The sequence below is a fragment of the Macrobrachium rosenbergii genome, chromosome 42 (genome assembly GCF_040412425.1).
Source record: "Macrobrachium rosenbergii isolate ZJJX-2024 chromosome 42, ASM4041242v1, whole genome shotgun sequence".
Lineage (NCBI taxonomy): Eukaryota > Metazoa > Arthropoda > Malacostraca > Decapoda > Palaemonidae > Macrobrachium > Macrobrachium rosenbergii.
Genome location: NC_089782.1, coordinates 7,453,109 through 7,469,943, shown reverse-complemented (window position 1 = coordinate 7,469,943; position 16,835 = coordinate 7,453,109). Strand labels below are relative to the sequence as shown.

The window sequence follows — 16,835 nt, the reverse complement described above, 5'->3', positions numbered from 1 at the left end:
TCTGCACTCTGATGACTATGTGATCATGAAGCACCCTTCTACTTCTCATCTGATCCTTCTATGGTGGGGAACTGTACACGACACTGCTTCCATGGATATTCCAGCTACGAGAACAGGCCCTAATCTACCCAAGTCTTGTCCACAGACCAAGGTCAAGTGATTGGAAGTTGTTTGTCTGGCCTCACCATTTTTTGCCTTTTGCTTGAATTTCCCACCTGTTCTCCTGTTCTCATATGCATTCCCTTCTGAAATCTCCCTAAGGTTACCTTGAATCCTTCTTTGAATGATAAGGAGATGTTAATTTTACTAAAGCATTACATTCTGATCCCTGGAGCGTAGGCCCCCCTAGTCAGTTGATGTTTCCAAAGGCATAGTTTAGAGCTATCCTCAACCACGACAGCTGCACCTGTATTTAATATATATATATATATATATATATATATATATATATATATATATATATATATATATATATATATATATATATATATAAATATATATATATATATATATATATATATATATATATATATATATATATATATATATATATATATATATATATATATATATATATATATATATATATATATATATATATTATATATATATATATATATATATATATATATATATATATATATATATATATATATATATAATTATATATATTTATATATATATATATATATATATATATATATATATATATATATATATATATATATATATATATATATATATATATATATATATATATATATATATATATATGCTTATTCTTATTTTTTGTGTTTAAAGAAGTTATAGACTAAATACATTACTAGAAATTGAATTGGAAATAAAAGGTGGTATATAAAATTTTACACGAGATACATGTAGACATTGCTAATAGTTATATACACAAAGATACAGGTATACATATACTACAACAAACACAACAGATATTATTAAAAAGTAGTATAAAGACTTTAACAGTCCTTATTTTCAGTTCGAGGTCTGTAACATCCTTCAAGATATTTCATAGTATAGTACAGCTAGGCCAATATTCTAATAATATTGTTTTACTAAATGTTTGATCCCATCTTTAAAATCAGTTGTTATAAATTATGAATCTTTATGAATAAAGACAACAGGGACTTTAACTACTGAGAAGTTATTCCATATGGTACTAAAAGCAGAACTATTTAGGGTTCCGTATGACCCACTCCCGGCTGAGTTTATTTTTTTTTTTTTTATAAAACTGCAGAATAGATAACACCTTTTGTGTCAAAATTATAATTTCCATGTAAGTAGCTGAAAGTTACGATAAGAGTTTACAGTTGAAGTAAATAAAGTAAGAATGATTATGCAAAGCTTCATTGGCAATTACATTAATCTTCTACTGCATTATCATTCTTGCAGAATTTATTGTTAATTTGCCTTTCCCCTTTCATATACACTCTTATACTTCACAGTCCGAGCAAGATAGGAAAAAAGTGGAAACCATTTAATATTTTTGTAAGTGCAAAGAATTTATTCAGTAATACAAATTGACAAAAAAAAATCAGAATTGAATTCTGTCGTTGCCATCGTTTTGGTCTTGAATGGGTGGAAAGTTCTCCTGATCGTACCATATATGACAGGACGCTCAAAATACTCAAGCCTTTTCGTCGGCTGATGCAAACCGTTGCCGCATCACCGGTAGAACTGGCAACGTCGTCCCTCTCAGTAGCACATGAGAGGCAAGGTAACTTGTTTTCCATAGCAGCTCTGTATTTAGGATGGCTGATAGCATAAACAATAGGGTTGTATACAGCATTGGCCTTGGCGAAGACAGAACCCCAGATTGAAAACAGAGGAGTGACCAGGCTTGTGTAAGAGACCTGCCATATTGATGAGGAAGTAGGAGTCCATGCAATAAACCATAGGGACACAGTTGTAAGGGCGATCTTTGTGAGACGGCACTCGTTTGAAGTCTTCTTGCTCTCTGGGTCATTTCTCAGGGACTTCACTCCCATCTTCTTGGCCTGTTCACGCATCTGTTTCTCGTGAGTGGCGACAGCTTTCATGATGAATGCATAGCAATAGATGATTAACAAGAGAGGGAAGATATAGCAATCAAATGCATAGAAGTACAGGTATAACTGACTCCAGAACTCTTCAGAGAGATAATCAGTGCTGCAGGCTGTCATGTTACCCTCAGGAACGTATCTACAGAAGCCAAACAGAGGAAGAACACCCCAGAAGAATGTTTGTCCCCATACAAAGGCAATCCTCAGCAAAGCGCCATTGGCGGTCAAAGGTGCTGCTGCAGAGAGACCCTTAACAATGACATTGTAACGATCCAAAGTAATGAAGATCATTGTCCAAATAGATATAGTTCCAAAGCTTGACCCCAGCATACCATAAATCTGGCAAGCCATGTCACTGAAAGCCCATGTCTGGTAATAGCAGTTAACTAAAATTGGTGCTAGGCACATGGTTAACATCATACCAAAGTCAGAGAAAGCCAAATTCACAACAAACATGTTAGAGGGAGTCCTGAGAGACTTGGTGTTCATGAAGACCCAGATAACGACGAAGTTGCCGCCCATGGCGAGGAGGCCCATAATAACCATCCAAACAGCAATTAGGTTATACCAGAGAGGGTTCATAGGAGGAAACTGGTACCAGTGGTTGTCAACTAAATGAAGGAGATGTCGGGGCACCGTGTCGACTACGGTGTAGTTCCCGTAAGGGTTCGTGGATGGCAGGACACTACCTGCCATCAGTGAAGGATCATCCCAGTAACTCATCTGCAATTAAGAAAATGCATCTATACACATCATTACAAATTTAGTTCATAATATTTCAAGTTGAGCACAGAATAGAATTAAGTCTATTTTTGGTTATAAAAATATTGCGAAGAATGTAGATGAATTTGTCTTTTAGCTAGTCTATAATTACAACTCTCAAAATGAATCGAATAATGACTGGATACCCACTAGTTTTCACAATAGATGTTTGTATGGTAGATTCTCAGATAAAGTAATGGATGGCATTGCAAATTTTAATCTTTCCCCTTAGTTTGTGCATATGATAAAATTTTCAACCTTTCCAAAAGCGCAGGAAATGGCATTCAGTATACCCTAAATGTTAGACTTCTTCAATATATTGTTTTTCCAAACGTTCAAGAAAATTGATTTCGCTCAACAATAATTATTTGCACAAACATGAGATAAGAATTGAGTTGCAACAGGAGGGTGAAGTTCAACATCAGTTTGCTGGTTTTCTCTTAAAAATGATCATGACAAAGAGGAGTTCACCCAGCAGGATGGCATTCGGCCAAACGATTAGCAAAGATTACTTGTACGCAAGGTGGAATATAGTTTTCAGTGTCGTAAATAAAACACTAAATCATTGGCTGCACGCATTATAAGTTATAGGAACGAAATTTGAATTTCTAGCCATCATTAAAGGGAATGAAGCAACGGGAATATTGATACCAGAGAGAAACAAATGACATTATTGCAAAGAGGTTTGGAAGTGAAGAAAAATTTACGAGAGGAAAGGTGTTTCCCAGTAGGCAAAATAGGAGGGAAACCTTATGGGTTAACGGACATAACGAAGTAGCAGGCTAAGAACGGGAGAAATACATCGAACGAATAAAAGGAAGAAACAATGATGAAGTACAGAGGAAGAATTTAATGAAATTCTTGCTCTCGTGATCTGCTCTTCGTCGTTTATTTCTTCCTTACCTTATCAAGAAGATATGATGCAGTTGAAAAACAAGATAGGCAGTTGCACGAACGACAGATCTGTTCTGTTCGAGATGCTGCCTTGCTGTGTTGGCTTTCTCGACGACAAAGCCGCTTTTATACTTCTTCGGCGGAGGTATGCGAATCATTTAACCGGATAATTTGTAAACAAGCTCAGGAAAGCCAAGCATTTGCTAACACCCTCCCAAGTTTGTATTTCGACCAGGAAAAATGACCGAGTTGGAAGGAAAAATTGTACGCAAGTGAATGTGTAATGAAATGGATTAAGGGTTGTAATTACATTTTTGTAGTAATTACATGTTTGTAGTACACGCACACACGCCTATTTATGCATGTGTGTGTATTTATATATACGGTAGTATATATATATATATATATATATATATATATATATATATATATATATATATATATATATATATATCTATATATATATATATATATATATATATATATATATATATATATAAATATATATATATATATATATATATATATATATATATATATATATATATATATTATAAGGTGATATGGAAATGTATTCATCTATACATAATGTATACCACTGGCTGTCTACTACTTTTGCTCTTTGATACTATATATATATATATATATATATATATATATATATATATATATAATATATATACATATATATATATATATATATATATACATACATATATATATATATATATATATATATATATATATATATATATATATATATATATATATATATATGTATGTATGTATGTATGTAGAATCTACTATACTATATATATATATATATATATATATATATATATATATATATATATATATATATATATATATATATATATATATATATATATATATATATATATATATATTATATAAATATATAATATATTGTATTATTCATTATTATTAAAACAGTTTAACCAGACCACTGACCTGACTATCAGCTCATAGGGCTGGCCCGAATGATTTGGATGAAATGCCAGGTTTAGTCCAGAGGCCTAGCACTAGGACCAAATAGGTCATTCGGTATGATGATGAATGATTGGAAATTAAATTAAAAACTGCACAAAGGCATGCGCTCTCATACTGGAACACACTCACACAATAAATACATTAATACTCATGTTTTCATATATGCTCACTTAAAAGGTATATTAAAATTCAGAATAAGTTAGGTAACATTTAAAAAATTAGTTGTTTTAAAATTCATTAGACTCCTTGAGGGTTTTTGTATTTTTATTATTTACTTATTTTTTATACTTTATTAATAAAATAACAGTTTATCGGTAACATTAAAACTGGAATTACTGAAACTGTAGAAAATTCTAACAAAATTTCCTTCATTGATCTACTTCGAAACTTTGCTAATCGCTGCATGGTATATTTTGGACTTTCACACAATACATGCTTGACTTTTATCGACATTTTGCACTCTGCGCATTCAGGATGAAAGCCACGTGGACTGTTCAGTAAGCTTCCACGTGTCAAAAGAGTATGGCCTATTCGAAGACGGGTCAGAATTACTTGTATGGCTCTCTCTGATAAGATGAACTCCGTTTTCCAACACTGGATTTTATCTGTTTTAATTTATTATTTTCCAGTTCTTCATTTTGCCATTTACTTACAATGATTGTTTTTATATATCTTATATAGTCACTAATGACGATGTTTACATTAGCTTTTGTCATGTGGACCGCTTTTTTAGCTGTTTTATCGGCCTCTTCATTTCCTTTAATCCCTACATGGGCAAGGATCCAACATAATTCAATATTTTTCCATTATTACACAGGAAATAGAGTGAAAACTTAAATTGTTGTTCAATGTTATTTTTTGGATTGTAACTTTGAATGGCTTCTATAGTGCTTCTGGAGCCGCTTTAATTATTTTTATGGCTGATGCTGTGTCACATAACTCAGCGGTAAATACGGAGGTACTATCAGGTAGAGAGAACTGATACGTTTTGTCCTGGGACTCTGCAGCATATCCCACTCCTTACTGTGACTTAGATCCGTCGGCGTATATTGCGTAATATGGACCTTTTCGGATTATGTTGTACTGTATGTTGTCTATGGTGTTCTGTGGTATGTGAATAAGTTTTTGATAAATATTTTAAGCGTGTACAAATTCTCATTTTATTCATTGTCCAAGGTGGAGGTCATTTTTGCTGTTAAAGGTAATGTATATTTATATTCAGCGACTCAAACAATCCCCTAGCTCTAATTGGTACAGGAGGTGGATTGATTGATTGATTATGAAATTTAGGCCTTGAAGACCAAGCGCCGGAACCCATCAGGATTATTCAGCGCCGTAATGAAGGTGAAATATATAAATTAATGATATGATTGATAATGAATAGTGAATGATGACATACTAGTAAAATTCAGTGTTAAAATATGAACGTAAAAAACGAAGAATGATACTGGATAGAACCAACAAAAAATAAATATATATTAAACTTTTATATTCAAAATATATAGTAGTATATAAAATAAACATGACTAAAATCTTTATTAAAAATACCAAGATCATCTCTCATTAAAATAACCAGATTCTTTCAGATAACCCATAAGGTTTTCTACCCCAACGTCATCGTTTAAAATTTCTAAAATAGTCCTCCCGGTTAGTAAGCACTTCGCCCTAAGGCGATTAAATTTAGGACAGTGCACCAGCATGTGCTCGACGGATAGCTGACCACCACAGTGAGCACAAACTGGGGCACTGGCTCCCTTTAAAATATAACTATGAGTGAAGCGAGTATGGCCAATCCTAAGCCATGTTAGGATGATCTCAAATCTTCTGTTACGATTAAAACCCGAACTCCAAAAATCGATACTTTTTATAATGTTTCTGTGCTTCCTATTTGTGGATAAAATGGAGGAAGTCCATCTCTGCTGCCATTTTGCACGAACATATCGTCTGATAACTGGGCGCATATCCAAACATGGCACCTTAGTTAAGAAATCACATCTTGCAGCATCCTTTGCTTTACTATCAGCCAGTTCGTTCCCTTCTAGACCAGTGTGCCCAGGAGTCCAACAAAACTTTACTGATTTGTGGCAAAAAGAAAGATAAAAAAGCCATTCCTGAGCCTTTTGAATTAAGGGATGGGTAGGGTTTAAACTTCTTTAGGACTTCTAAAACGCTCCTTGAGTCACTATATATTACTGTAGATTTAAATTTCTTATCAGATGCAAGATTTAAAGCGTCAGCTATGGCTGTTGCTTCAGCAGTGAATATGGATAAGGAGTCTGATAACCTTTTTATATATGTTTCCCCCTCACACACCACTGCACATCCTACTCCATCTTCCGATTTTGATCCGTCAGCATAGATTTTCCTGTCATTTAGATGCCTCTCATCATGCTCCAAAAGCTTGTTTCTGACTTCTCCTTCCAGACGATCTTTCTTCTTTGTCTCTTTAATGCAGACATCTATTACTGGAATAAACCATCGAGGGATAGCAGGATGTTTAACTTGTAGAATCTTCTGCGTTTTTATACTTTCATCCTCCAGTTCACCCAGCTGTCTTATTTGAAATGGTATTGAAGATCTAAACCCAAAAAGACTTGAGTCTCACTGTTTTAAGATCTCAAAAGAAGTATTCTCCTCTGAGCTTTTCAGCCGCATGGCGTGTCTCAGACCTAGCTCATGCCACCTCAACCCCAGTGGTAGCTGATGGGAGTCTATATAAATACTTTCAATCGGTGAAGTTCTAAAAGCTCCAGTGCAGATCCTTAGCCGCGTATTATGCACAGCGTCCAGTTCCGTAAGTTTAGTCTTTGAAGCATATGAGTATACTTGGCAGCCATAGTCTAACTTAGATAAACATATTGCATTATAAACCCTTAACAACCATTTCTTATCAGCACCCCAATTAAAATTAGATTCTACTTTTAAAATATTTAGTGATCTCTTCACTTTCACTTTTGACTGATCAATACGATTATTCCAAGTGAGCTTTTCATCAAAGACCATTCCTAAAAAATTTACTTTAGTAGAATATGGTGAAATAATTCCACTTAAGGTAAGAGACAGAATGGCTTCCTTAGTTCAGGCGTCTTCAGAACCGAACAGCGACAGTTTTAGAATCGGAAAATCGAAACCCTTGCTCATCAGCCCACTTGCTTACTTTATCGATGGTTCTTTGCATGAACCTGTGCAATACAGAGCCAAATCATCTACAAATAAAGAGCCTTTTACTGTTGATGATGTCTTTTCTAATACTCCATTAATGGCGACAGCAAAAAGGGTGACACTAAGGACACTACCCTGAGGAATTCCCTCTTCTTGTAAGAAAGGACGTGACACATGATTCCCAACTCTTGCCTTTATATATCTTTCTGATAAAAACCGATTTTATAAATCTGATCATTTTTCCTTTGATGCCCATCTTATACAACTTTTTTTATAATACCATAACTCCATGTGGTGTCATATGCCTTTTCCAAATCAAAGAAAACTCCTATTGTATGGCTCTGTTTAGCAAAGCCTTGTTGTATTTGTTTTGAGAGCCTGAGCAAGGGATCTAAAGTAGATCTAGTTTTCCTAAAGCTAAACTGGAATGGAGAAAGCAATTTATTGTTTCTAAGTGCCATACAAGTCTGGTTTTAATCATCTTTTCCATCAGCTTACAAACACAGCTGGGAAGAGCTATTGGTCTGCAACTGCTGGGTAAAGCAGGATCCTTGTTTGGTTTCTTCATAGGAAGGATTAATGATAATTTCCAACTCTTAGGAATACTACCAGTTTCCCAGATTCCATTTATTATATCTAAAGAAATTTCTTTGACTTTTCTGGGAGATGTTTCAGCATCTCATAGGGTATTTTATCTTCACCAAGGGGTGATCGGTTTGGTATTCTGCAAGGCATCTTTGAGTTCCTGCAGTGTAAATTTTGCATTATATGGTTCAAAATTATTTTCACTTAAATCAGGAGAAATCTGGGCATTTCTAATGTCTTGGAATTCTACAGAATAGTTCTCACTACTTGATATTCTCGAGAAATGTTCTCCTAATTTTTCTGTGACCATCTCTGGGTGGGTGATTAGGTCATCATTTATATTTAGGCAGAGGTTCAGCGCCAAACTTGCCATTTAGTTTTTAATTTTCTTCCAAATCATTCTGGATGTTTTTTTTTTTTTGACCTAATGCCATTAATGTAACACATCCATGACTCTTTTTGCTTTTTTAAAATATTTATTTTGCTTGGCCACAGCACGTTGGTAAGCAACTTTGGCTTGGGCAGTTCCACTCCTCTTGTACTTTTTATAGCATTTTCTAGTGATCTTTCTCATACTACTGTAGGTTTTGTTCCACCAAGAAACTGCTGGTCTAGAGGGTTTCCCTTTTGCTGTTGAAACAGAGACCGTTGCGCTGTTGATGGTGGTGTCACTGAAGTAATTATATGCCTCTGAGAGAGATGAAAATGATTTAACATTCTTATCCATGAGAAGACTCACTAAATTTCTTCCAGTCTGCTTCATCTAACTCCCATTTGGGAGGTGACTCAGAGGGCTGATTCTTAGTTGTTTTTTTATGAATTGGGAAGTGGTCACTCCCATTTGGATATTCATTTACTGACCATTCATAATCAATGTGAATACTAGATGAGCAAAAGCTCAGATCGAAAGCAGATTAAGTATTGGAGTAGATGTTGTGGTAAGTCATGGTTCCATTATTGAGTATAGTGATATTATGGTCATCCATAATATCCTCCAGCATCCTACCCTTGGCATTTGTCTTGTTCCCACCCCATAAGGGGTTGTGAGCATTAAAATCACCAAGGAGGAGGAAAGGAGTAGGAAGCGGATTGATCAGTAAATGAATACCATTATAAGTGAAATCCAAATCAGGTGGAAGATAGATGGAGCAAACAGTAATTTGCTTGTCTAAGATGAAAGTTACTGCTACAGCTTGGAGATGTGTATTAATTGATTGCAAGGAGTGTTGCAATGGTTTATGCACAATAACTGCTGCACCTCCTTAGCTCCATCTCTGATTGGTGGTGGAGAATTATATATGCTGTAGTTTAACCAGGATTATATTGCGTGCTTCCAAGCTTAGTTTCCTGGAGACACACAATACCTGGGCTATGGCCATGGAGCAGTACCTTCAGCTCTTCACTTTGAGCCCTAAGGCCTCTACAGTTCCATTGTAGTATTGACATGAAAACTATTTTTTGGGCTTGGTGGAAGGCCCTTTGAATGGAGCCTTTTCATTTACTCTCCTTTGTTCACGAGAATTATCAAGAGATGATTTGGAAAGGACTGGTCTTGCCAGGTCTGGTTTATTATCTGTTGATTTACTGGTGTCATTTTGTTTCCCTTTCTTGTCAGTTTGTTTAAATTCAGGCTGGGGTTCTTGCATCGAGCTTAGTACTTCGTATCTGTTACTAAGTGATGCATATTTAATTGAAGGAGAGGATGAGGGGGAACGTCTCCTCTTTTGTTGCTTTTGCTCCTCAGTCTCCATTAAATCAGGCAGTCTCTGCCTGAGACAATTCCAAGGTGGTTGGGTTAAGTGCCATCTTATTCTCCTTGGAGGCTTGTGCTCTAGCCTCAACAGGCCGAGTACCTGACCCAGATGGCTGGGCCACTACCACAGGGGTTGATGCACCTGCTACATTAGAGGGTGCTGCCACTGCACCCCTAGTGGTAGATGGGGGTAGTGGCTTAAGAACTTGAGCATAGCTCCTAGGTTGTTGTCATAATTGTCTTTTTGCAAAACCAATACTTATATGCTCTGCATTGGCTTTATTTAGTGCAAACAGTTCAAATTTGTAATTTCACAATTTTTGTTATTGGATTTATGTTCCAGTTGACAATTAACACATTTTGCTTTTCTATTACATTCATCACCATGATGGACATCAGAGCAGTTTCTCGGCTAGCACTCTGCTGGGCCCGCGTTCGCGTTCAAGTCTCCGGCCAGCCAATGAAGAACTAGAGGAATTTATTTCTGGTGATAGAAATTCATTTATCGGTATAATGTGGTTCGGATTCCACAATAAGCTGTAGGTCCCGTTGCTAGGCAACCAATTGGTTCTTATCCACATAAAATAAGTCTAATCCTTTGGGCCAGCCCTATTAGAGCTGTTAATCATCTCAATGGTCTGGTTAAACTAAGGTATACTTAACTTTATACAAATTTTAGCATTTTTGCAGTTTTTTGATGGATTGCCAAACTCAAAGCAATGACAGCATTGCATTGGTCTTTGCTGGAAAGGACGTACTCATACCCTTTCATTCTCAAATATGACATGAGAAAGGTACTTCATAGTCTACAAAGGTTAAAATGAAGTGGGACTCATTTCTAGAATTTCTTCTTCTGTCATGTCATAAAGGTCTTTGTCAAATAGTACTCCTCTCCTATAACTAAAGCTTAAGTGGGGCTTGATCTTCATAATCATTTCATCATTTTTTATGTCCAACAAGGTCAACATATATGCTTGGGTTGTGGATTTGGCATGAATAAGAACGGTGTTCTTCCCAAAATGAGAAATATCACCGCTCTCTATTCCTCCCACCTTTTTCTGAAGAAACCTGCAAAATTTATAGTAGTTATAATTTTCCTCCTTGGCTGAACCTAACACCCACATAGGAGGTTTAGGAGTTCTTATTTCTGTATTCTGCTTTCTCTCTGGTTTATCCTGAGCCCATTCACATGGCACATAAACCTCCATGTCCTTGGGAACTTTGTCTGTTAAGACTCCCCGTACTGTAGCTTGACCTATTTGTATGGCACTTATCATACTACTAACCTTTAGAGCCTCATCATTTAGATTTAATATCAATAAAGTTAATCCTGATTTCTACAACAGTTCCAAATGATTTTAGAGCTGTCGAGATCATTTCATAATCACAACAGACTAGTAAGTCTTCGATATGGAGCATTCTCAAGTTTTTCACACAACTCTTAGAGAAGTCTGTGTCCTTGCTTGAAGTCGTCATCAATGAAGCATGGCTAGAGGGTCCAGGTGAGGGGAACTCAGGAGGGGGGATCAGGTTATTTGTTATCACTGCTTTTTGTCAATCTATTTTTGGAGAAGTCATCAACATTTGGAGAAATTTCAATCAGAGGTCGTCATCTGTGCCAGAACAGCACCATCAGAGGGTCCAAGGGTACTCGAATCCTTATAAATGCTAGACATAAAGATTTGAGAGGGGTAAAAAAAATTAATAATAAACCTGTAAACCTCAAAAAGACATCATCAGCCTATCATGGCGATTATTCTTCCTCCAATGGCACAAGTGAGAACTGACTCCCAAATTTCCGCGTCCCTACCCTACCCCATAGGGGCTGGCATAACGTGATAATAGTGGCCCAAGTGTAAGCCAAACCTGCTTGCTATGACTGAAGGCATTATGAGAATACTATCATCCCCACTCTAATTATGCTATTGGCAAACCGGATAGAATGCCGAGAGTCCTATCCCCAGAACCGGACCCCCCTGGAATCCGTGGTCCTGCCAAAAAAGAATAGTTCCGCCTGATATCCCTCAGGTCTGAACATTATCGGGCAACTGATGGTCCTACCACAGTTCCCAGTATTTAGCTTCGGATATAAACCCAATCCTAGTTATGATATCTTTTCCTGTTTACCAGGTCCAATAAATTTTAGCAAATGAGGAAAATTCCTCAAAAATTAATTCAAAGATATATATAACAGATACCTGGGGTTCAAGAGCCCCCTCACCACGCCAAGGTGGTCCCAAATCGAGGGGGGGTGAAAGGAGGTGGATGATTGTTTATAAATGCATCTCTTAATCTAAATAATTTTTAGTCAGAGAATCATTTGTCTGAATTCTCAGACCACTCTTCATTGTTACTAGCTTTCCATGGAGAGAGAGAGAGAGAGAGAGAGAGAGAGAGAGAGAGAGAGAGAGAGAGAGAGAGAGAGAGAGGAGTTCACTACATTCAACTTGGTGATAATCTAAAGGCTCCTGAACATATTCTAAAGCCTTCATTATGAACAGGGTCTAATGTTTTCAGCGTTGCATCTGATGCCGAGCCATATATTTTGATTCCATAGTCAATGATAGACAGCAATGTTGCTTTATAGAGTACAGTAAGGGTATGTTTATCGGCTCCCCAAGTAATGTTCGATAGTTTTCTTAATTAGATTTAATGCTCTTTTACATTCTGATTTCATGTATGTTATGTGGGCTTCGAGTTCAAGTGAGTATCAAATACTAATCCCAAAAATTTTGCTGTTTGGCTAATTAGTATATTATAGTTTCTGATTTTTAAATCTATTGCTTCACATTTTTCCACTTTCTGTTTTTATAAAACATTGAATGCTTGAGTTTTATCCATCGAAAATCTAAAGCATACAGATAAAGTCCATTCATCTATTTTTATTATGCTTTTATTAAAGATTCGTACTGCATATTTTATTCGAGGTGCTGAATAATATAAGCAAAATCATCCATATACAACTTACTTTTAATTCCAATAGGTAGATTTTTACTGATATCAATTATTGCTACAGTAAACAGTGTGCCACTAAGGACTCTTCCTTGTGGAACACCATTTTCAACTGGAAATGTACTTGCAATACATCATCAATTCTCACTTGATAAGGGCGATTTGTCAGAAAGTTTTGGATAAACTCGGGTAAATATCCACGGATACTGTTTTTATGTAACATTTTTAGTATTGCATATCTCCATGTAGTATCAGATGCCTTTTCAACATCAAAAAACATAGGTATAGTAATTTGCTTTCTTTCAAATCCTCTTTGTATATGGTCTTCTAAGTTAGACAGAGAATCCAATGTAGATCTGTTACACCGTGACCCAAATTAAGTGAGAGTCAAAATTTTATTATCTCTAATATGCCATGTTAGTCGAGCATTTAACATTTTCTCTAGTAATTTGCATAAACAACTTGTTAAAGATATTGGTCTGGAGTCATTTACATTACTGGGATCCTTTCCAGGTTTGGGGATAGAAATAATTATAGCTTTACACCATTCATCAGGAAATAAATTTCGAAGCCATGAGTGATTACAGAACTGTAATAAATATTACTTTGCCAAAGGTGCTAAGTAGCGGATCATTTCAAAACAGATATTGCCACCTCCAGGGTGATTTATTGCTGTTCAACAGAGCAAATTCCAACTCTTCCATATTAAGTTTTCTAATATAATATATATCTTCTATTGTTTAAAAATTTAATGTTATTAATTCTATACTATTTTTCTTTGTGCGGAAGTGTTCATCTAAATTTTTATCACTGCTTACCCTTGCTAAGTTTTCTCCTATTACGTTACTTATTTCTTTCAGATCACATATTCTTTTCCCATCTTTTGATTTGGCATGTCTAGGTGGTTTAACATGGGTACCATTTATTTTCCTGAATTTTTCCCATATTTTTTGTATGGAGTATTATTAGAGAGATCTGATACATTTTCCTCTGTGAAATGACTTTTCCGTGAATTACTTCTTTTTTAAATTTTGCAGATATTTTGTTATATAGAGGTTTTAACATATCAAATTCTAATAATAACATAGTCGGTTTTTGTAAATTTTCTTCTAATATCAATAATGTTTTATTTATTTTACTGAATTTTATATTCGAATTATCTAACTGTCTTCCCAATTTGGTGTTTTATTTTTATTAATTCTGTTAGTTTTTCAGACCACCATGGGACTTTGTGTTTTGTTGGATGAGATTTTGATTTTGGTATTGCTTTATCATCAGCATTTTTAATGAAATAAACAAGAATTCTATTTGTTTTATTATGATCTTGTATACAATCAAATGGTAGGATATTCCTAGTGTGGAATTCATATAATTCCCAGTCTGATTTATGAATGTTATATTGAGGGACATGCTTGGTGGGATTATTTTGTAATAATGAAATTAATATTAGGAAATGATAATTGGTATGCAAGTCATCAACTGTATTCCAATCCAATCTGTCTACTATGCTTGTTGTACATTGAGTTAAGTCTACTGAGGAAAACGTTCCATGTGTTTTTGAAAAATATGTGCAGATTTTGTTATCATTTATACAGCACATGCCATTTGAATCTATGAATTCTTCTATTTTACTTCCTGTTCTATTTGAGTTTGTACAATTACAGTACCATATTGGGTTGTGAGCATTAAAATCACCTACTACTAATGTAGGTTCTTTGGCATTATTAAATAATTCTTGAAGTTTATCACTGTCGTAATTTTTATCAGGTCGGTGGTATAAATTATAAATTACATAATTATCGTTTTTTATTCGTATTCTAATACTCGATATTTGCAGGTAAGTAAAGTTTCAGGTACTATGTCATAACATACTTTGTTATGTACAAATATAGCAGTACCTAAATTTCCTTCTTCCTTTCTAGATGTAGACACTAAGGTATATTTACCTATTATTGATATTTTGTTGAAATACTGTAAACATAATACCATTGGTTCGTATTCTTTTAGTAATCTTTGTATTTCTCCTAGGTGTAATCCCGTCTGTAGACCATTAACGTTCCACTGCATAATATAGCTATTGAAAATATTATGTTATAGCGGTCGAGTTTTACTTTCTTTTTATTTATTATCAACTTTGATTTTTTCTAATAATTTACTGACAACATTTATTTGTTGTTCTTTGTATTATACTAAGTGTTCAATGAACATGCAACTTTTTTCATGGGTATTCAAATCCGTGGTTTCTTTTTTTCTATATTTGATAAAATTTTTTATAATATCTACTCAACCATCTTTTCTTATATTTTTACTACCGCACAATTCAACAACACAATCATTTCATCCACAAGTGTTTTCATGTACATTCATTTGTTCTTCTTGTACCAATTATTGGTGATGGAGTAACCTCTTCTCCCTTGACATAATCATTGTTATCTATGGTATGGTTCTCTTTCACTTCTTCAGTGTTTTGGATATCTGCATCCATGGGTTTTACTATTATTTTAGGAGATAAAGTTATATTCTGATCTTTTTTTTGTTTTTGTTCTTTCTTCATATCCTTTGTCTTTCGTTTAACAAATGTTGCTCTAATAATAGTTTTTTTGGGGGGGTGGTGTTCTCTCTAAAGGTCTCTTTTTATCTTTAATTTCCGGTCCTTCATAACTTTCCTCTGTTACTTCTGTAGAAGTATCTTCTTGTGCTCCTATTTGCATTAACATTTCAAATGAATTTGATAAAATATTATCCATGTCCTTTTGTACCTGTTTCTTGATTCTTTGCCATTTTAGTTTTTTCTGCAAAATATTGATTTCTTGACATTTATTTACCTGCATTTTATTACTTCTGTCTGTATGTGTTTTTGTTTCATTATTAGTTTTTGTTATCGAAGAATATGTAAGTTTCTTAGCAGGATCTTGAATTCCTCTCGCTTTCAATTCCAATGCAGCCTCTTTTATAGACATCCCTGTTCTTTCTTGTAACATTTTTAATTCCGTATTGTATATGTAGTACATGCATTCTTTGGATCTTGCATGATGATTTTGCCCAAAGTTTACACACTTTGGTTCATTGCATTTCCACTGTGTGGTATGTTCAGGAGATCCACAATAAGCGCATGCTGGTTCATTTCTACTATTTTTCTATGTATGCCCATACTTACTGCAATTTTGACACTGTAGTGGCTTTGGGACACAGGTTCTTAACTATCTGTTTTGCCCTAAAATTTTAATTTTTTGTGGTAGATCTTCACCCTCAAATTTTATTTTTACTACTTTTAATATTTGTTTATTGCTTTATTTTTTTTTTTACTTAGCACAACATATACCTCATAATCCTGGACCTTAGAGTATCTCTTTTTGAGAGAGTATAATAGCATTTTCTTTTCGATTGGTTCGTTGTTGTTTTCATTATGTACAATGGTGCCCTGAATGCTTTCATAGTATCGTGTTTTTCCACTTTTACGTTAATGTTATCTATATTTTTTAAAGACAAATTGACTTTTGTTGTCATCGCCATTTCTTTTTTATTTTTGAACATTTCTGCCGTTGGATGCCTATTTAATAAATAATTTTCAAATTTCAAAGCTGAAATATTTTGGTCAGCTTCCATGGTTAGAAACCTTGACCTACTTCCACTCCCAAAGCGGGAGTCGAAATGAGTCAGGA

General features: G+C 34.7%; 1 pseudogene; it reads right to left on the bottom strand.

The window, feature by feature from the left end:
- Nucleotides 1-933: 933 nt before the first annotated feature.
- LOC136827903 (rhodopsin-like) lies at nucleotides 934-3,874 on the bottom strand (annotated as a pseudogene).
- Nucleotides 3,875-16,835: the final 12,961 nt, after the last annotated feature.